The following is a 22588-nucleotide window of genomic DNA, read 5'->3' as shown; positions in this document are numbered from 1 at the left end:
ATACACACATACACACACATTCACAGAGATACACACACACTCACACACTCAGTCACAAACCTCCACACACACACACTTACAGAGTCTTCCATGGTCTTTGTTCAGTGTTAACATTGCAGTTAATATCCACCTCAAATATTCATTCACATAAAAGCAAGAACAACTTCGGAAGTTGTCTCCAGTTTGTGCCTGTTGCTCCTGCTCATCAACAATTCAGCAAAGATGAGTCTACAGCCCAAGGACATTTGGAAAACTATGGAGACATTTAGTTTGTCATGGAAGGAGATTTGTTACCATCATACTGCTCAATAATGAACAGGACTAATTAACACACAACAAAGACTTACTAGTTTCAGAAAGTCAGTTGTGTCAAGTTTAAAAAACAAAAAACCAACCTGTTCAAAGACTAAATGTGATAGATAAGTTTAGGGTTCCTTCTTATTTTCCAGTAGTCACTTTACTGATTTGTGGTAGGGGAGCTTATTCATGAAAGCCAAAATCTTATCACTAAATAAGTAATTCCCAATTCAAGATCTAATGACAATTTACTTACAACAGCATCTCCATAGAAACTAGAATAATGTTAACTTTCTATTCAATTTATTTAATGGTGTGAGAAATCAGAAAGGAAGCTGGACATGCATTTAATCCCACAACCTGGGAGGCGATGGTAGGCAAATCTCATCTCTATGAGTTCAAAGCCAGATTGATCTATAGAGCAGATTCCAGAATAGTTAGAGCTATGTAATGAGACTCTGTCTCAAAAGAAAAAAGAAAGGAAAAGAAAGGAAGAGAAAAGGAAGGAAGGAAGGAAGGAAGGAAGGAAGGAAGGAAGGAAGGAAGGAAGGAAGGAAATGAGAAAAGAAAAATGTTAAGAAGGAGGGCAGCAAGAAGTGGCCTAGATTTCAAATGACTAATTGGAAGAAATTCCTTTCTGAAGATGATCCCCAGAAATGTCTCAGTGGGCAAGGAGCTAAGTAGCAACAGATAAAATTAGGTTTTCTGCAGTAAGCATCACAGATGGTGTCAAGGTTGGTGGGACTCTTATCAGGTTGAAGTTTGCTTTCTTCAAATAATTCTCTTATAATACTTTCAAAACTCCAAAGTTTTATAGTACAACTTCACGTTTTCTGTGTTTAGGAAGTTGTGGATTTTGTAGTCAGAAACTTCACTAGAGACCATGTAGATAAAAGTGAGACCACGAAGCGATTCAGAAAGAGGGGCCAGAACTCCATGGACACACTGAGTTAGTTAAGCAGAGGGAAAACAGACTGGATAGAAGCATCCGGAAGACCTCATAGTCAGAGGGTTGTTCTCCAAGACCGTGGGGAAGTTTTTAAACCAATCCTCTCAGAGTATGGGTATGTGACTCTCAGGAAGGAGCCTTCCCTGGTATCCTGACACCATCTCTGCCCTATAGCAAGCAGAAGGACAGATTTCAGAACACAGTAGGTCATGCTTTGTTCAATTACAGTCCCTTTTTACATTTAAAAGTCTGCCATGTATGTTCTTTTAGCCCCTCATTTTAGGCTTGTGTGAAGCTATTTAATTGACAAGAGGACACATTTGCTAGACTCAGGCTCAACCCTAGGATCTCTTCACATGGCCTCTTTTTGTCAGTTGCACTTGATCCTCTCCTTACTGGTTAACATCTCAATGAAACAGCTGCCAAGTGAGAATAGGAGTACAGAGAAAGATGACCTCAACAAGAGGAGAAAACAGGCAGCTTCAGACACTGACCAAATCAAGAAGCACTTCACCCGGGTGATAGCTTCCCCTGGCACTGTCCCAAGCTCCGCTGCCGAGAACCCAGCCTCAGGGTACTTTGGCCTGTCGCCAACCTCTGTCACGTAATGACTGTCAGTCCTTTTCCAGACTTAGAACTACTTTGTTAGAGAGCCATCATTACCCACCAAAGAACGTCTAAGGGAAAATTGAGTTGAATAAATTATTAGCAATTTTATAATAAACTTCAAGTCATCTTCCATACATTTTCTTCAAACTGCCAGAGTAATTTATATATTAAACATTTAGATACTACCATCCTTCCTTGTCAACTCTTCCTGGTGCAAGATTCTTAAAAGTAGACCATTAGATTCCAGGAGAGGTTAAGCTATGAAACGCCTGGAGGCAGACTGAGCTGAGCAAGAAGCATTCTCAGAGGCTTGCCAGCTTTATGGCTTTATGGTCTCAAAAGAAGACCTGATAGAATTCAGAAACTTTCCCCACAAATGCTGAGGAACCAGCTGTAGAGGTAGCTTTACTGCTTGGACAATAGTCCTCTAAAATACAGAAGATATTTTCAAACCCTAGATAATAGGACTGGACCTTACTGCTTTAGTTATTTTGCAAGTAGTGTTCACTGAGAGACTCTTGTGTGCATTTGCCACACTGCAAAAGCAGCGTGTGGAAGGACGACTGAGCCTCAAAATACCACCGTGAGAATTTTGGTTTGGATCATAAACAGAATTTCAAACATGACCAGCAGCTATTTTTCTAGTAATAATATAGAGCGAAGCTCATTTCTCTCACATCTTACATGTATGGTTGCCAGCTCCAAACAGAATAAGTAGAGTAACTTCAAACAAAATTAGTATGAAGTTTTCTTAAAACACCAGAGACATGAGCTATGCTCCCTCAGAGTGTTCTTCACTCAAGTACATATGGCTTTTGGCTGCTCTGATAGTAAAATTAATGTACACATTTTTTCATCTTCCTTATGTAGAATAGTAAAACACAAAAATACCACTAATCTCACAAACTGTGTGCATGCAAACACACAAGTACGTGCACACACACACACAAGCACTCAGCTTGTCAACAACTTCAGCAAAGCAAAATACAAATGATAATTGGAAACATGTGTCCCCAGCAACGAGGCACAGAAACTAAAAGGTCATCTCTTTCCAAATGACCTAATTAGAAGAGCCTGGAGTGCTGGCTCCAGTATAATGGCTTTACACAGCTTTTAACTCAGATTTCCTGTTTTAAAACAGTGCAATTTACTGCCCGTGCAGCAAATATGAATTGTCACTTAATGCCAACAAAATTAGGCTTCCCAACAACACCTGCCTCCAGCAATCTCCTCTTTGTTAGGCCCATCGGCAGAGGATTGCTGATTTGCTATCCCAGAATGACCATTTAGAATGTAACGCCAGGACGGCTGCCAAGTTAAGAGCACCGATTTCATGTAGAAAAGAGTCTGCTTGGTACTTTACATTAATGCCAATTGAAATATGCATGAATAGACCAAAGGGAAAAGCAGTTGTTCTGAATCACACTGTTAGTGAATGCTTCTTAGATTCCCTTTTCTGGTCCCCAAGCTAAGATTTTGATGCTGAATAACTTTAATTGTCCAGAGAAAAGAGGCGCACAGTGGCTCAAATGTCGCATGTTGGGAACTCAAGCAGGCACCCAAATAGAATTGTCAATTTAAATAGATGCCGCTGTAAATTTATATTTAATCTCTCATATTTATTCAGCATGGTGTGATATTTCATTAAGGATTCATTGTGCTTGTCTGTTTGGTTGCCTTGGTTAGCCCATCTGAACACCTAACTAATGCTTTGTGCAGTGGTGATATTTATCCAAAGTCACAAAGAAAAGGCCTCAAGAACAGCAATGGAGACTCAACTCTGGTGCATATTTCTCAGACACCTTTGTAGCCCAGCATAGTCGTAGGACTGAGGGTGAATCTGTAAGATATAAGAATAAATATCTTGTATATCTTCCAAGATACCTTTCTGGAGATGGTCTTCCCTGTGGTCACTGTCTGCCTGTTGCTGGCTCTGCATGAGTTATTCTAGAACATCCTTGGGTAATAAACATGACTCCTGACAACCCTGGATGACCTACATGTATATGTGTTCTTTCATGAGATAAATAAACTATTATCCTTAACATAGTAGAAATTAACCTCACTTTTTATCGTAAGCTAACTTGTACCTTAATGAATAAAAGCAAATGGGACACCAAGAAGTTGACTCTCATCAAAATGCACTTGATATTATACATAGTCACAAATGCATCACAACACAATGACCAACAACAAATTTCATATTCAACAGTGGCTATGTCATACAAGTTAGGTATGTGCAAGGTCATCACACATGTCCTCCCTGCTTCTTCACAATGATGCAATTGCCCTGATGAATATGTCTTAAGATCTAACTCCATCATTAAGCAAAGCATGACTATGAATCCTTCCTTGCTAAACAAAGGAAAAATCATGTTAGGCTCCTCAACATTTTTCCAGCTCTTGATGGAAGCCTATCTGCAAATAAAACATAGTGCATGGAATCTGTTCAAAAGGATGGGAAGCGTGGGCTGTTGGTGTAGGTTCAAAATCCTACAATCTAACAGTCTTTATTTTACTGTGACTTGAAGTAGGTTATGCATAAAATTTTTTCATGTCATCATGTTAAAATATACAAGTTTGTTTTTATAATTCTCCAGGTAAGGAATCATTTGATACATGCATTATGCTTATCTAATTGATATTTCAAAATCTATTCTACTCACTGGTCTCTCTCCCCTGCACCTACCATCACTCAAAGGAGCTCATTCAGTGAGTGGGCTTTTCTGCCCCTCTGACAGGAGTATGTGTTATATTTTCTCTACCCAAAGTCCATAGTCTAGGTCAGCTATTGGTATTCCACCATTCTTGCCTCTTCATCAGTTCCTAGAGTGTGCGTCAGCTTCCTTAAAATCTACTAAAATTTCACCTGAGAGATAACTACTCTACGTTAATACTTGTGTTCATGCATGACTTACTTAGACATTGGACAGTTATTGCCCCACTACCATACAGCATGAAATATACAGATTAGGATACAAAGCATAGCACTTGAAGATTCCCCACAGCTCTGTAATATTAGATTGTTTTAAAGAATCTCCTTGACTTTCTCTTGATTTCCATGGAAACACATCATTATGCTTTCATCCTATTGCTCTGAATATTTTGTTCATTTACTAGGTTAATGTTGGCTCTCAGTACTCCCTGATAAAGGTTTTCTTCAATGTCCAATACCAGGTGTTCTCTCTGTGTGCTTTCTCATTTTGAAATACCATTAGATCTCTCAGATTCCGAGACCATCTTTGATGGAATGATATTCATCCACAAGCTTTCATACTGACTTCAGTTTCATAGTCACATTGTTCCTTATTTATGCACTGCCTGTCAAATCCTCCCATGGCCAGAATTAAAATAAATTTATTTTCCTTGTATGTATTTTCATTCTCATAACCCATCTAGATTGTTCTTCTGATCTGTTCTCAAGTCTATACACAAATGTTCTTCTCTCTCTTTGTGGTATTATTCAATATTCCTGAACAATAACAAAAGCATAATTTCCGATCTCATATACAATAATATTATTATTATTGTGGTTTCTTTAATTCAGTCTAGCTCAATGTTGAAAAAAAAAGCCATTTACCTTCTCTAAGAGAATTTTTTTTCTATGTAGGAATGGGTAGGTAGGCAAGAGATGAAGGAATAATGTAACATATCTGCACATCAACTCTGACAAGAAGGAGGCCTGGGAATATAGTTTAGTTGGTAGACTGATGGCCTGCTGTGAATGAGGGTTTGCATGTACCACATGTGGCTGTGCTCACCAATGGTGCCAGCATTTGGGAGATAGAGGCAGAAAGATCAGAAAGTCAAGGTCATCTCTGACAGCATAGCGAGTCTGAGGCCAGTCTAGGCTATATGATACCTTCCTTCCAGACGTTATGAATCTCAACAACAAGTTTTCTTTGTTTTCAAGCCCCCTACTTCCCACTCTTGCTTGTCAGACAGACTACTTCAGTGTAACCCTTATGCAGCATTACCACAGAGCAAAATCAGTGAAGTATTCCTGGATCCTTCCATTTCTGTTACAGTAAAATGGGTCATTATAAATTTCCTCTAGCTTGTCTGTGGTTAACGATAAACCAACTGTTTATTGTTCTAGTTCAGATTCTACTTTTAGTTCTATACATTTCAGAAAGCTAGGCATTACTTTGATCTTTTTATGCTTTGGTTCTCACAAAATTTTTCTGATTGACTTCATCATTCTGGGTTCGCTGATGTGAAGAGATGGAAAAGCAGAGAATATGTCTGAGTCCATAAGACTACTTATAGGTCACATATAGTGGCCACTTAGGAGTAATGCTCATAGCATGTTGATACACTGCTCAGCACAGAGCCACACACATGAACTGCCAGGACATTTATCAGAGGGCATCAGAAATTTCTGCCCTCAAAGGCCATTTATCTTTAAGACAAGTTGCTCCAGGGAGTAGCTACTCAGTGTGCAGCTTCTTTCTGTTGTCACTTCTCAAGTCTCACCCTGAGTTCATTGCAGATGGCTTAGGTCCATGACTGCCCCGTATCTACCATGGAGGCTGGGAATGTGAAATAGGGATATATCATCAAGCCTAGATACTGTGTCTCCTAGCAATGTCAAAAGATATACATAAAAAATCTTACCAACATGACTGTCTAAACATGAGCTGAACAAGGACAAACACAATGGACATGACAAAGTGGACAGAGAAAGCCCATGAGGCCTAAACCCTACACAAAGAACTACAGGCAACTAAGGAATGCTGAACGGAAGAAATCATCCCCCCCAGGGAAGAGAACACTCACTGCTCATCCAATAGCAAATAGTCATCCATGAAAACATGCATACAAGGAACACTATATAGACAGAGTAGGTTATTTTTAGGAATATGTATATATGTATATGTATCAAAAATAAATAAAGAGGCCATGAATCAGAAAGAGAGCAAGAAAGGGTATATGGGAGGGAGAAAAGGGAAGAGAAAATGTTGAATTCATATTAATCTCAAAAAATAAAAGGAGTAAAAACAGAAAAACTAAAATAAGAAATATTATAAAACTAGAAAGCATATCCAACAACCATCTGAAAATAAAAAGGAATGAAAAACATAACCACTACATTCATACCCTTGCTTCCATTCCCAATATCTCTTTCCTTTCTAAAATTTCTGTCACTTTACAAATACCATGGTTTCTCCTAATAGAGAAGTATGTGTATCTTTCCTCTTCTTGATTTCCTGGGTTCAGTGAAGCAGGAGATACTTTGAAGTTGTCCACTACATATCCAGCATACTTTTTTTCCTTTCAATTATTTATTTAACTGAACCACTTAAACAAAGGGTTTGGTTTGGTTTGGTTTCCACTTGAGGGGAAGATGATTTGTTTTCTGAACCGATCTTCTTTTCGTACTAGATACAAAGTGTATACGCTCTGTTCTCTCCCCAACAGCTATCTGAGGTGACTTGCATATGGACAACAAACACCATTTTTCTGGTAACAGTGCCATGGCCTTGAATAATCAGTTTGTAAAAAACAGAATAAAAAAAAAAAAACAAGTATCAAGTGCAAATGCAGAAGACTTCCCTTAAAGACTGATGCAAACCCAGCCCGCGCAGAGGTGCCTTACACATACTTAGCAGGAGGATTAGGAGCATGCATATCATGACTGGTGCACTCAAGGTTGCCTAATACAAAGGTTTTTTAAGTGTTGCCAAGTTAATCAAGGCACTGAAGAATTATGTGGTTGAAGTTTCCAAAATATATTAGCAATTGCTTTAACTGTTAAAAAGCCCTGAGTCAGAACTTTCAATATCCAGCATCCTTTTTGATGTCAGAAAGTCAGATGTCAAAGATAATATATAAATAATTACTGATCTGAAAGTCTTAAAATTGACATGTAGAAAAAAATAATTCTAGATAATATAAGAAATATTTAAACTAAAATCTATATAATAATGGATCAAGAAATCAGGAAAAGGAAAATTCACAAATGAATTTAAAATTCCATTGGGATTTGAGTTTAGACTTAAGACAGGGATCACCTACATGAATTTATCTTGAGCTTTGTTCAAGCTCTCACTAAAAATGGTAGTAAACAAATGAAAGAACTGAACTGAACTATAGCAAGTAGAGATAGAACTCAAACCTCACTGAGAGAACGACACACAGCAACCCCACTTAACTGTCCAGGGTACCCACCATGGAGTCCGAAGAGTACATTGGCAGATGAGACTTCAATGAAACTATGGAATGTTGAGCAAGTAGAGGTGTGACATCTGAGGCAAAACCACAGTGGAGAGGCTGCAGGATGTAGATTGTGTGGTAGATGATGACCTGGACCACTCGTGCAGCCTTGGGGAGAGAGTGAGTATCTTTCTTGTGGAAATTAAATAAGTCTAAAGGAAAGCTATCCACATGTAGAAGTGAGGGCCACAGCTGCAATTAATAAGCACAGATTCGCCTGCCCCTCCCAGCTCACAAGCCACACACAGAAGCTCAAACTTCCCACCCAACTTCTGAAAACTTGGCCATCAGACCTGAGGAAAGGCTCTACATGTGACAAAGTTAAGAATAAATGAGAATATATAACATCATGCAAAGGAAAGTATAGATATTTAAAAAAAAACAAAAGACATGCAATTCAAGTACTGTTTTGTCACATGACAAAGGGTCTGTGAAAAGAGATAAAAAAACAAAAATTAGTACATATTAATAAAGCAAAAACTTAAGCCATGGTCAGTGAATAATAAATGTAAACTATGAAAGATTAAAGAAAATAAAAAAATGGAAACACTAGCAAAACTGTATAAAATATAAAGCCTTGATCTGGGATCCAACACTAAATAATAAAAGAACAGAACAAATGATGAAAAAGGAAATTACCTAAGGAAACAAAGTAACAATTTCAAAGATTGTGTCATTGATCTCTAGCTTCCAACACTTCACCAAAAGAACAGCAATGTTACTTTTTCCATATTTTAACTATTTATTGGTTCTTTGTAAATTTTACATCATGAACTCCAATCCTCCTCCCTGTACCCACTCTCCACCCTTGCAAGCTCCCCCACAACAGAGAAAAATCTTGTTGGAAACTAGTGTGTCACAGTGTTTCCCATAATATACCCTTCTATCTACACTTTTTTTGCTTGCAAAAGTTCATTGCAATGACTCCTTAGTCTGGCAGGAGACCTCTGGCCTTTGTTATTCTATCCATACTGAAACCTCGCTGGGACTCTCTTGGACATCCTGTTGTTGCCTTGTGTCAAGGAGATCCTGTAGTTTTGGATCTGTATGACTGGCTCCTTCATGCACTCCAGCAATTTATCAGTGTGGTCGATGTTGGTGTGGGCCAATTCAAAGACCTAGGTCTGGGATGAGAGGTATGTGTGCTGGTCAGACCACCAGCTCTCCCACTTTCATGCCACCAGGACCACTCACCAGTAACATCCACTAGTGGGGCCAGCTCTACCCTGCTGCCCAGGGAAGGTCAGTAAATAACAAATATAAATTATGAAAGATTAAACCTGTTCTCCCAAGTGTTGCAGCTGTCAAGAGACATGGCCAGTTCTCCCACACTCATGATCGCTGGAGCAGCTCTCCTACCTGCCATACATGGCAAGGGACAATGAAGGGGAGGAGAGTGCCTCTCCTTCATCCTTGCCACTGTTCAGCAGACAAGAGGCATGCGAGCTCTTCCACACTCACACACTAGGGAAGGCTCACCTTCCGTCTGAGTCAGCTCTACTGTGCTGCCCAGGTGAGTTACAGGGCCTGCTCTCCTGAGTGCTATAGCAGGTGAGGTGCAGGGGCAGCTCTCCAGCTCTGATGACCATGGAGACATCTGTCCTGCTAACAATAGGGGGTAAGGGATGAAAAGAGGGGCCACCTCTGCTTTGATTATATTATCACACAGCAGACAACTACAGTGTCCAACTTTCCCACATTTGCTCCCTCTGGACCAGCTTGCCATTCCCCAAAAACCAGGGCCTACTCTACTCTCCTGAGTGCTGCAGCAGTTGAGAGGTAGGCCAGCTCTCCTGCTCTCATAATCCCAGGGCTAAGTCTGCTACAGATGGTGAGGGCCAAGAGGTCAGTAGGATATCGCTACCTCATCCATGCCATGGCATGGGAAACTAGTGGTAGAACCAGGTCTCCCATGCTTACATCCTTAGAGGCAGTTCACCAGCAACTCCAGAACTCTCCAGGGATCCACTCTTAAGGGTACTGAAGCTGGTTATGAGTGGGGTCAGCTCTCCTGATCTCATGCCCCCAGAGCCAGCTCTCCCACAATGCCCCGATGAAGGGTGAAGTCAGTTCTGCACAGCCTTCAGATATCTACATGTCCCCAGGCAGCAGCCAGACCAAGGATGTCCGGGCCTTTGGTGGTAACAAACCCCTGGGTTCAGAGAAATGAACCCAGACATGGCCCCTCAGTGACAGCAGAAGCCAGGACCCTATGACCATGGTCCCAGGTGGGATCACCAACAACCCACATAAGCTGTTCCTCACTATCCTCAAGTCTCCAGTTCTGTCTGCCTTTCTTCATTGTGCCTAAATCCATTTCTCCACCACTTACATGTTATTCTTAGACGTGTCCAGGGGTTGGGGGGGTCTCTGAGTGTCTGGGGTCATCTCAGGAGTGCTATGCCCCACTTGTCCATTTTTCCAACATGAAGGAAGATCCATGTCTCTTACATAAGAGTTAAAATTAACGTGACTCCCATGCCCAGAGTTCAGAAAACTCTATAGATGAGGAGAGGAAGGACTAGAAGAACCAGAAGAACAGAGTGTTCTGTCAGACTACCTCCTAGTATTGCCAGAAATTACACCCATGAAGCTCCACCAATATGGCTTCTTACACAAACTGAACAAGGACAATACCAACAGACATACTGACATGGATAAGGAAAGCTTATGTGTCCCCAGCCCTATACAAAGAACTACAGACAGCTGAGGAATGCTCAGAGTGGGAGAACTAGTCTTCCAACTAGCTATCTAATACCAAATGGTCAGCAGTCCCCAAAACATACATACAAGTAACAACCATAGAGACTGAATAGGTTGTATTTATATATTACATATATTTAGGGGAGTATGTGTGTGTGTGCATGTGCGTGTGTGTGTAAGTGTGTGTCAGAGAGAGAGGGGGGCAGAGAGAAACAGAGAGAGAGAGATACAGAGAGAGGCAGAGAGAGACAGAGAGAGAGACAGAGAGACAGAGAGAGAAAGAGAGAGGAGAACAGTAATGAAAAATAGCTCGTGAATTTGAGAGAAAGCAAGAAGGGGTGTATGAATGGTTTGGATGGAGGAAAGGGAAAGGAAACATGATGTAGTTATGCTATAAATCCAACAAGTAATTTTTAAAAGAATGCCAATTTTCAAAGTACCAAAAAAGGAATAAAAAAAGCTTCAAATTTCAGAGGCAATGCAATGTCAAACCAGTTTTTCTAAGTACAAGCCAAACTTGCAATCAGAAATGAAAGACAAATTCAATTTTTCTCAAATGTATCTTTTATAAAATGTAGCTTCAGAACATGCTTCAGAGAACTGAACATGTAAAAAAAAATTTTTTTTCTTTGAAGCAGGAAGGTCTCAAGAGCCAGATGAGGGTCAAGATCTCATCATCTGAGGTTTGGCAATAACTATACTACATATGACCAAAATGGTGAATACAAAGAACACCAGAAACAAGTATCTACTTTTCTTTTTTTTTTAATTAAAAATGCATACATTATATTCTGGTCACAGTTCTGCTCCTCCATAACTCCTCCCTAATCCTCCCCAACTCCCTGCTCATTCAACTCCATGCCTTCTTTAGAAAACACACAAATTTAAAGTGATAATAGTCATAAATAATGATAACAAATAAAATGAAAGATCACAAAAATATGCAAACACACACATAAAATCATAAAAAATATGCAACGCACCACTGAGTTTTTTTTGTGTTGGTCATCATTACTGGGAATGAGGTATGCCCTTAAGTGTGGTTTATACACTCCACTGAAGAGAATTAACTTTTTCTTTGTGAGTGGTTGTTACTTTGATACAGTTTCTTGATGAGGGATGGATAATCATGTCCACATCCTTCTCTCTGCTTTGGTATTCCATCTGACTTAGACCTATGCAGACCCTGTGCATGCTGCCACAATCTCTGTGAGTTCATGTGTGCTTCAGTATTCTGTGTCTAAAAGACACTGTTGCTTTGGTGTCCTCCATCCCCACTGGCTCTTACACTCTTTACACCTTCTCTCCTGAGAAAGAGAGATTTGATAGTGACATATATTCCAATAAGACTGAGTATTCCAAGGACTCTAATGCCCATTCTTGGTATGAACTTAAATACATCTAGAATTAACTAAAACCTAAGAGTAGAGGACACAACTTTGAGGGAGTTTTGCCTAATTTGAAGGAAGATCAACTTCTAATCTGATCTTTGAGCTAGAAAAATGCACCTTTAGTAGGACCTACACCTTCTGCTCAAGGAAGAAGGGAGCCTTTGCTCTTTGCCTTCTTGCTCTGGCTTTGCTAGCAAGTCCGTTATTTCACTGGCATTAGAGTCTACTTCTCCAGGATTTCAGAATACATTGAAAATCATCTGAGATTTCCAGCCTTGTGGACTGAGCAACTATTGGGTCCTTGTACAGTATATTGTTGGGTTATCTAGACCACAGCCTGAAGGTCATTCTAATAACCCACTTTCTATATGAAGAGATTCATTCTAAACGTTCTGTTTCTCTAGAGAACCTTGACTAATTCAGTCTACCCCTTTCAGTACATGGTCCAGTTGTGTGCCTGTATATCAATTCCTATCTATTGCAGAAGGCAGCATGGCCTCTGAGAAAGTCACTGACGTCTGAGTATAGCACAACATTGTTAGGAGTCATTTTATTATTTTATTTGCTAAGTTCCTTTAGCAGAACAACCATATTTGGTTTTTCCTTAGTCCTATGGCATATCTAGTCTTAGGTTCTTTGCCACCTAAGCAATATTGAAGACCTCTGCAGAGGGGAGACCCTCATTCAAGTCTCAGAAAGTCACGACCACCCAGTAATCTGCTAGAGACACCGTGTACCAGAGCAAAAGCGAGGTTTATTCGGGCATGTGACAGCTAGCTGCTGGTCAATTCGTATGTCCACTCAGGAGCTGAATGGACCCTGACAGCCAGTTTGAGAGGGGTTTTTAAGAGGAAAAACCACAAACCAAGGAATGGGGAGGGGGATGAGGAGTTGTTAAGGTGGCATAACATAAAAATAGCAGAACATTCTAAAAGAACCCAACCTACATGAGTCAGGATCAGGTGAAAACTCTCTGTACGCTTATCTTTCTCAAGAATGTGGTCCTGCCCTGTCACTTCAGCCTTGCCCTGTCACTGCGGTTCTCAGCTTGGTTCCCAGCTTGGTTCCCAGCTTGGTTCCCAGCTTGGTTCTCAGCTTGGTTCCCAGCTGGCTAACTTACATTCTAGCCAGTTCCCATAACTAGCCTGTCCACATTCTTAACTTGCTTCATGGCTCTGTTTCTCAGAAATTTTTCCATGTCCTTATAAAGAAAGCCTAAAGAATATTTTATATGTCTAAAAGGGATTCTATATACCCAGCATCTATAATTTTTCACTCTACATCCCCACTTCTTCTAATGATAGTTTTTAATCTTAAAAACATAAGCCCACTTCTTCTAATGTAAATTAGATTATGAATCTTGTATTTCAATATCTTCATAGCTTCCGTTTCCCTGTCCGAGGGTTTGATACTGATGTCGTAGCAGTAAAATCTGAACAGCACTTACCCTATTTCTTATGAAGGCAACTAATCTATTTAAAATATACGGTCCTATGGTTAAAAGTAAAAGCAGAATCACAAGAGAGCCTGCAAGGGAGGATATCAGAGTAGTCATCCAAGGGGATCTATTAAACTAACTTTTAAACCAATTCTGTTGTGCTTCTCTGTCTTTCTGTCTCTGATCTAGTCTCTCTCTGAGTTTATTCATAGAGTCTTTAATCACTCTTGAGTGGTCTACATAAAAACAGCATTCTTCTTTCAAAGCAGCACACAGTCTCTCTTCTTTAAGAAACAGCAAGTCTAATCTTCTTCTATTCTGTAAAACAACCTCAGAGAGGGAAGTCAATGATTCCTCTAACTTTGATACTGACTGTTCTAGGGCCCTCAGATCTACATCAATGGCTGCTCTCAGTTCATGAAAATAGTGTGGGGTCTGAACTAATGCAGCAGTTCCTGTGTCCACATCTGCAGTCACTCCTAGCCCCAATATGACAGCTAGGGTTAAGGAAATGGGCTCTCTACGGAAGCGTATAGGGTATTCAAACTCGCGGTCAAGAGTATCTGCAGGGTGGTAATAGACTCAAGGAACTAGCTGAACAAGTACACAATAGTCTTTGGTCTCATCAAAAACAGAGGTGGAGATGCATGGAGTTAATCCAGAACTACAAGCCCACTATTTATCAATTTCAGGCACTAAAAATCTGTTGACAGAGGTCTTTGGACTCTTAAGAGTCTCATTGTATAGATGTGTATAAGCAGCGGGAGGGTTTCTCAAGCAAACTCCTTGACCTGAAACTTCAGTAAGGGTAAGTCTATTTTTACTATTCTATACACAGGCATCATGACTAGTGGTGTTATTAAAGGTCCCAGTTGTTGTGATATCTTCATAATAAGGAGGCCCTGAAGAGAGGCAAAGCCAGCAGGACTTAGTCATATTGGGTTGGGACCCATTTAGTATGGTAAAAGCGTCTTGGATCAGACTTAGCAGCCTCTGTCCAGTGCTTGGGAGAGAAGGAGTTGAGGTCAAGGGAGTACCCAGAGGGTACTCAGTATGGTGTTTGAGTTCTGAAGTTGTTAAAAGGGTCACAGGGGCAACTGTAAGGGGTTTTTATTCTGGTAACACTCTGTTAGGGCCTATAGGCTGAGCAGGTGGACTCTTTATCTTCAACTGAATGGTGAAAGCAGCACCTAAATCGTGCTTCGTCATTTTATCTGGAAAATACCATCTAAGGCCCCATGTTCTCTCTTTCAACCATTGTACTGTATCCCCAGTCCGCCCCTGGACAGTGAAAGTTATATTTAAGGGTATGCAGGTGGACCTTGAATTGTACAGGTTCTCTGTAATCTACTTAAAACATTCTGTTGGAGAGGCATAATTTTTACGTACTACAATCCAGTGCCATGAGGAGCTGGGGTTCCAGTAAGTATCTCCTGTTGTTTTGCAGCCCCAAGCAGAACATTATAAGTTCTCTATGTCTCTACAATGCTGGGCTGTTGTTCGATCCTGACCATCCCTGGGACAGACATAAAAATCTAATTTCTCTAGCTCACATCTGCGTTCTGGGTCTCCACACCCAAATTTACCTCCCGAGCAAATTCTCCACCCTGCATCCAGGGGCAACTTCTGAGGATCTGAGGTAGGGATATCTTAGGTGTCTAATCCAGCTGCTAATTGGCAGAAATCGGGAGTGAGAGTGGGCCACCAGGTGTACGGTGGGGCTACCTTAGAGGTGGACCATACTACCTCTCCAGTCATTGAGATGACTTCCCAAGTCAGTTTTTGGGGAGTGTGTGGATAATTCCCTATCATCTGTGGGCCTACAGCGTAGGCGCAGCTTAAGAGGATTACCAGTCCACTCTAAAGTCTATTCATCTTGTTGAGAGTTCGGAGGTGTTCTTTTCACGTGCGAGGTGTAGATCTACGCAGCAATGTCATCTACCTTCACTGCCCTGGGGGTTGTCAGCAGGACCAGGTACGGGCCTTTCCACCATGGCTCAAGGTTGTCCATCTGATGTCTCCTTACCAGGACAGTGTCTCCGACCTCAAACTGGCGTGGTACTGGATCTTCTTTAGGAGCATAGGAGTTCTTTATGGTTCTCCAGATTTTCTTTTTCACAGTTTCTAAGGCTTTTAGTCAGGCTAGAATAGGAAAAGGGGGGATATAACCATCATCAGGGAGAGTTGCACTCTCAAGGGTCTGATAAATGGGAGGTGGAGAACCGTGTAAAATCTCAAAGGGGGTAAGTCCCAGGACTCCGGGCGTGTTCCTGATTCGGAACAAGGCAAGTGGGAGTAAGGCTGTCCAATCACCCCTGCCGGTCTCTATAGTCAATTTAGTTAAGGTCTCTTTTAGGGTTCTATTCATCTTCTCTACCTGTCCTGAACTCTGGAGTCTATATGAGCAACATAATTTCCAATCAAACCCCAATAGTTTGGCCAGTCCCTGACTTACTTGCGTGATAAAAGCAGGCCCATTGTCTGACCCAATTACCATTGGTACCCCAAACCTGGGCAGGATTTTTTCCAATATCTTTTTAGCCACCACAGTAGCAGTCTCTTTTTTGGTTGGGAATGTCTCAACCCATCTGGAAAAAGTATCTATAAATACTAAGAGATATTTGTTACCATATCTGGCAGGTTTTACTTTAGTGAAATCGACCTCCCAGTAAGAACCAGGTCAATCTCCTCGCAGTCTAGTTCCTTTTATCTCCTGATGGTGGCCGGCATTGGTGAAAGCACAAGCCTTGCACTCTTGCACTAGCCTGTGCATTAGTTTCTTCAACCCTGGAATCTTATACTGAGACTGGGCCACTATTTCTATCATCTTTTCGGGCCCCAAGTGATTCCACTGATGGATCCCAGATAGGTACTGTAGGCTTTCTTCTTCAGACAGGACCGGCTTGGTCCCTGGTTCTTCAGTGGGATTGGGAGTCTTTGATTGGGTTCTGATGGCTAAAATCATGGGTCCTTGGGCAGCTTTTTTTGTTTCCAGGTCTGCCATCTGGTTTCCTTTTGCAATATAGTCTGTCCCTTTTTGATGGCTGGAACAATGAACTATTGCCACCTTCTTTGTCTCCAAGAGGCTCAAAATCTCTTCTTTGTTTCTAATTTCTTTTCCTGATGAAGTTAATAGCCCTCTCCACTGGTAGATGGCATCATGTACATGAGCAGTAGCAAATGCATACCTGCTATCAGTGTAAATATTCACCCCTTGTCCTTCCGCCATCCTCAAGGCCTGAGTCAGGGCTACCAGTTCAGCTTTTTGTGTTGAAATCTCTTTGGGTAGGGCCGAGGCTCACACAGTCTTTTTCCCATCCACCACCACCACTCCCACCCTTCACTTATCCTCAACCACAAGGCTGCTCTCATCAGTAAACCAGGTCTTCACCCCTGGCCAGGGCTTGTCAGTCAGGTCCGGTCTGTTGGACGTTTCTTCAGCCAGTATTTCTTCACACTGGTGAATCATGGAGCTGTCAGCCTTGGGCAGCAGGGTGGCGGGGTTCAAAACAGCCAGTGGGGCAAAGGTTATACATTCAGTCAGGAGGAGGCTCTGGTAGTGAGTCATTCTGGCATTAGTCATCCAGAGCATGAGGGGCCACTATTGATAATTTCTGTCTCAAAGTCAGTTTATCAGCATCTTTCACTAGTAGAGAAGTAGCTGCTATGGCCCACAGACAGACAGGCCATCCACTTGTTACCAGGTCTAGCTTCTTTGAGAGATACGCCACTGGACATTTCTATGGTCCCAAGGTTTGAGTCAAAACTCCTCTAGCCACCCCCTTCCTCTCATCAACATAGAGAGTGAAAGGCTTAATCAAGTCTGGTAAAGCCAAGGCAGGGGCCTCTAATAAAGCCTTTTTCAAAGCCTCAAAGGCTTTCTGGTGTTCTTCTGTCCAGGTAAACTCTCCTTGTTCGTTAATCAGGAGGTATAAAGGTGCCGTCAAGGTGGCGAACCCTGGGATCCACAGCCTGCAGAACCCAGTGGTCCTGAGAAACTCTCTTACCTGGCGAGGGGTAGTTGGGGTTGGGATCTGCATAACTGTCTGCTTTCTGGCCTCAGTCAGCCAGCGTTGTCTATCTCCCAAGGTGTAGCCCAAATAAGTCACTTCAGTCTTACATAGCTGGGCCTTCTTCATAGATGCCCAATACCTCAACTTACCCAACTCAGCCAGGAGACATTCTGCTCCTTTCTCACAATCTCGGGGGCTCTTAGCAGACAATAAAAGGTCATCTACGTACTGTAACAAAATCACTTGAGGATTATTAGCCCTGAAAGGGGCCAGGTCTCGCTGGAGTGTCTCATCAAATAAAGTGGGAGAGTTCTTGAATCTCTGGGGCAGTCTCGTCTAGGTCAGCTGTCCTGCTTTTATCGTTCTTTGGGTCTCTCCACTCAAAGGCAAACAGGGGCTGACTCTGGGAATGAAGTCTCAAACAAAAGAAAGCATCTTTAAGGTCCAGAACTGAATACCAAGTTCTGTCTGGGGGCAGAGAGCTGAGCAAGTTGTAGGGGTTGGGTACCATAGGGTGGATATCTAGTACCCATTTGTTAACTTCTCAGAGATCTTGAATAGGCCGGTAGTCTCCAGTGCCTGGTTTCTTTACTGGCAATAGAGGTGTATTCCATGGAGATTTACAGGGGACTAAAATCCCCTGTTGTAATAGTCTTTCAATGTGGGGACGTATCTCCATCCTGGCTTCTTTGCTCATGGGGTATTGCCTGACCCCAATTGGAGAAGCACCAGCTTTGAGGTCAATGACTATCGGGGGTGCATTTTTGGCAATCTCCATTCCCCCAGTCTCTGTCCAGGCCTTAGTAAACAGGGACCAGGGTCCCATTTCCAATTCTGATGAAAGATGTTCCTGAGTGTCAGACTGAAGCAGTCTATATTCATCTTCTGTTTTCAGGGAGAGTGTTAACACTGGGATTTGGTAGTGTCTCATGTCACCTTTGACCCCTGGGGGGTGAAACTTATTTGTGTCTTTAACTTAGTTAAAGGGTCTCTACCCAGCAAAGGGGTAGGACACTCAGGTCTCACTAGGAAGGAATGAGACACCTGTCTTTTTCCCAGGTCTACTGTTCTCGTGGTGGTCTAAGAATATGAGTTCAGTCTAGTGGCTCTAATAACTATGGTTTGTTTACATCTCAACTTCCCCAGGGGTTTCTTGAGCACTGAGAATTCTGCTCCTGCGTCGACAAGAAAGTCCATGGGGGTCCCCTCCACTTTCAGGGTTACCCTAGGCTCGGGGAGGGGGGCCAAGCCCTGACCCCCATAGTCTTCATTGCTACCTACGGCCAGAGCCTTAGGTCTCTTCTTGGCGGGACACTCTCTACCCCAGTGTCCTCTCCCCTTGCAATAGGCACATTGGTCTTTGTCTAGTGCTTGGCTGGCTCTTCTGGGTCTCTTTGGCTCTTGCCTCCGATATTCACCCAAGTTCTCTGTCTGCCTAACTCTTTTAGTTCCCTGTCTTCTTCTCTTATCTACAACTGCGGCCAAAATCTTAGTCAAATTCTTTTCCTGTCTTCTCTGTCTCTCATCTTTCTCTTTACTCTTTTCTCTTTTCTCTCTTTCTGCCTTTTCTTCCTGAGTTTCTCTCTTATGATAGATCTTCTCTGCCTCTTTAACCATATCTCTGATTGTGAGGTCTTGTAATCTCTCAAGATGCTGTAACTTCTTTCTAATGTCTGCAGTAGCCTGCCCAATAAAAGCTATAATGACAGACACCCTCTGTCCCTCTAAGGTGGGGTCAAAGGGAGTATATCTGCAATATGCCTCCATGAGGCACTCTAAGAAAACAAAGGGGGCTTCTTCTGGCTCCTGCATAACCTCTCTTACCTTAGCCAAATTGGTGGGGCGTCTTGCAGCCCCTCTGAGATCTGACACCAGAGCCCGACAGTAGATGGACAGCCTTTCCCTACCTGAAGCTGTGTTGTGGTCCCATTGGGGCCGAGTGAGAGCTTCATCAATCTCTGCTCGAGCTAGATTTTGTAAAAGTTGTCCCATAGTGTTCTGGATGTTTTTCCGGGCCTCCAGAAGAACTCTCTCTTTCTCTTCAGCTGTTAAGAGAGTCTGGAGGAGCTGATTGTAATCATCCCAGGTGGGCTGGTGCGAGTATATTATGGACTCCACCAATCCAATCAGGGATGTAGGATTCTCTGAAAAAGTAGGATAATCAGCTTTCTAGTTAAACAGATCAGATGAAGAAAAGGGCCAGTATTGTAGGAACTGGTCTGCATTCGGCCCAGTAGGTGTCGGACCTACAGCTCGGAGGGGTAGAGAAATAGTGGAGTCAGGTCCTTCAGGACTCAACCCTCTCCGGCTCCGAGTGCCAGTTGCCGGCCCCCCCTCGGCTGTTCCCTGTGGTTCTGGACTCGGTGCCGGGGCCAGGGGAGCCTGTGGGATAGATCTTAGGCAGACCTGAGGGTTTACTTTCTGAGTCCGGATTTGGTTTGGGTTTGGGCATTTTAGGCCCGGAACTGCAGAGAGCCAGGGCTCGGGAGCCTGGCTGTTTCTTAATCCATGGTCTCACCCATGGAGGGGGATTCTGGGTCAGGTTCTGTCAAACCACGATGTATGGCTGTTGATCAGAATGTGACCCTGGTCCTTCCTGAAAAATAGTAGCTTTTACTGCAGAAATAGTAGTCAAGTCAAAAGTCCCCTCAGGTAGTCATCCCATATCAAGTTTTGGCCACTCTGAGGCACAGAAAGTCTGCCAACGTCCCCTCCTGATGTTAACTGATAACTCATTGCCTCTGTCTCTCACCTCTGTCCAGTGGTCTAAAGTCAGGCTTAAGGGAGTCACTACAGTCTGTCCCATAACTGTCAACAAGCAACACAAAACACAGACAAAACAACTACACAAAGAGACTAACCGTCTCAACCGAGAAAGCCAACACCAATACAGAAAAACAGATGGCCAGGAGGTCTCTCACACCTCCTCCAGCAAGAGGACCACCATGTCCTCCCTGGCCTCCAGACGGGCACCCACCAGGCATCCTTGGGGTCCCTCCTTACCTGGGACATCTCCCAGGTTGTGGTAGTGGTAACCCTCCTAGCACGTCTGCTGGTCACCCGTTCACCTCCTACCAAGACAAAAACGGTTTGCTGTCTCTTACGAGACAGAAACAGCTGCCAAGTCAAACCACAGAAGTGCACTTTCTAGAATTCTAAACCAGATGTCAGAATGAGACAGACACACAAACAAAACCGTGGTACCCTTACCTCCCAGTGGGGTCTCAGAGATCAGAGTGGTCCCAAATCCCGGACAAGCCCCCAATGAAGACCTCCGCAGAGGGAAGATCCTCACTCAAGTCTCAGAAAGTCGCGACCACCCAGTAATCTGCTAGAGACACGGTGTACCAGAGCAAAAGCGAGGTTTATTCGGGCATGTGACAGCTAGCTGCCGGTCAATTCGTATGTCCACGCAGGAGCTGAATGGACCCCGACAGCCAGTTTGAGAGGGGTTTTTAAGGGGAAAAACCACAAACCAAGGAATGGGGAGGGGGATGAGGAGTTGTTAAGGTGGCATAACATAAAAATAGCAGAACATTCTAAAAGAACCCAACCTACATGAGTCAGGATCAGGTGAAAACTCTCTGTACGCTTATCTTTCTCAAGAATGTGGTCCTGCCCTGTCACTTCAGCCTTGCCCTGTCACTGCGGTTCTCAGCTTGGTTCCCAGCTTGGTTCTCAGCTTGGTTCCCAGCTGGCTAACTTACATTCTAGCCAGTTCCCATAACTAGCCTGTCCACATTCTTAACTTGTTTCATGGCTCTGTTTCTCAGAAAATTTTCCATGTCCTTATAAAGAAAGCCTAAAGACTATTTTATATGTCTAAAAAAGATTCTATATACCCAACATCTATAATTTTTCACTCTACAGTATCAGGCATGAGTTTCATATCATAGAGTGGGCCTTAAATCCAGTCAAATAGTTGTTCACTCCAATGATGAGAATCACATATCTTAAAAGATTTTCTTAAATTCCTACTTTGGTTAGGGACTTGAAAAACAAATTTATTATCATTAAAAGAGAGCAGAAGCAGTAGGAAAGATTGGTGTGCAATAGCACAACCTGTGGAAGATTATAAAATGAGAAAAATGCTATTTTGTGACCAATTAATATTCATATCAGAGTAATAAAGACTGATTTTATAAAATACATTGATTTTTATATAGAGGAGCTCTATGAAGGAAATGAGAATATACATAGCTTTCTCTCAGGGAAAGAAGCAAATGACTTTACAGCTTGGCAACCAGGACCTTCTCAACACTCACACAGCTTCTAAGGTAAAGTACTTCATCTAAGAAAGAAAAACTACTGAGCAGGAAAGAAATCAATGAGATTTTTTTCTACCAATGTGTGTGTGTGTGTGTGTCTGTGTGTGTGTGTGTGTGTGTGCGTGTGTGTGTGTGTGGTTGTGTGTGTGTGCATGTGCATGCACGCTTTTTCCACTATTACTATGTGTGATGGATAATGTTGATTGTCAACTTGACAAGACATAGACCCACCTAGCAAGCAAGTCTTTAGGTATGCCTGTGGGAGATTATTCAGAACTGGGCTCATTGAGGTGGAATGATCAGCCTTCATTAACTATGGATTACATTATTTCATGAGTTAGGGTCCTGGACTGAGTAGGAAAACAAGCAGACTGGTAGATCCACCTGCTTCCTGACCGGACACACGTTGACCAGTTGGTCTGCTCCTCGTCTAACCATATCCCCCATGCCATGGTAAAAACTGTTCCATTGTGCTGTAAACCAAAATGGAGCCTTGCTTCCTTAAATTCCCTCTTGGCAGTTATTTTGCTCCAACAATTGGGAAGGTGACAAAAGGTGAGCATGGAGACATTCCTATGATAAACCTTCATGGGTCTTTGGAAATAATTTGTCAGAGAAGTATGGAAGAAGTATGGAAGTTTCTTTGGACTAGAAAATCCTTTGAATATTGTCTGCACAGGCTATTGGAGACAGGATGCTGGGAG

The 22588-nt window shown here is 42.4% G+C and overlaps 1 pseudogene; it reads right to left on the bottom strand.

The window, feature by feature from the left end:
- LOC114614466 overlaps positions 1–20068 on the bottom strand; it is a 117740-nt pseudogene extending 97672 nt beyond the window's left edge.
- Positions 20069–22588: the final 2520 nt, after the last annotated feature.

This window comes from Grammomys surdaster, unplaced genomic scaffold (assembly GCF_004785775.1).
Source record: "Grammomys surdaster isolate TR1022 unplaced genomic scaffold, NIH_TR_1.0 126391, whole genome shotgun sequence".
NCBI classification, from domain to species: Eukaryota; Metazoa; Chordata; class Mammalia; order Rodentia; family Muridae; genus Grammomys; species Grammomys surdaster.
The sequence above is the reverse complement of the archived record's forward strand: the minus strand, read 5'-3'. Positions and strand labels throughout refer to the sequence as shown.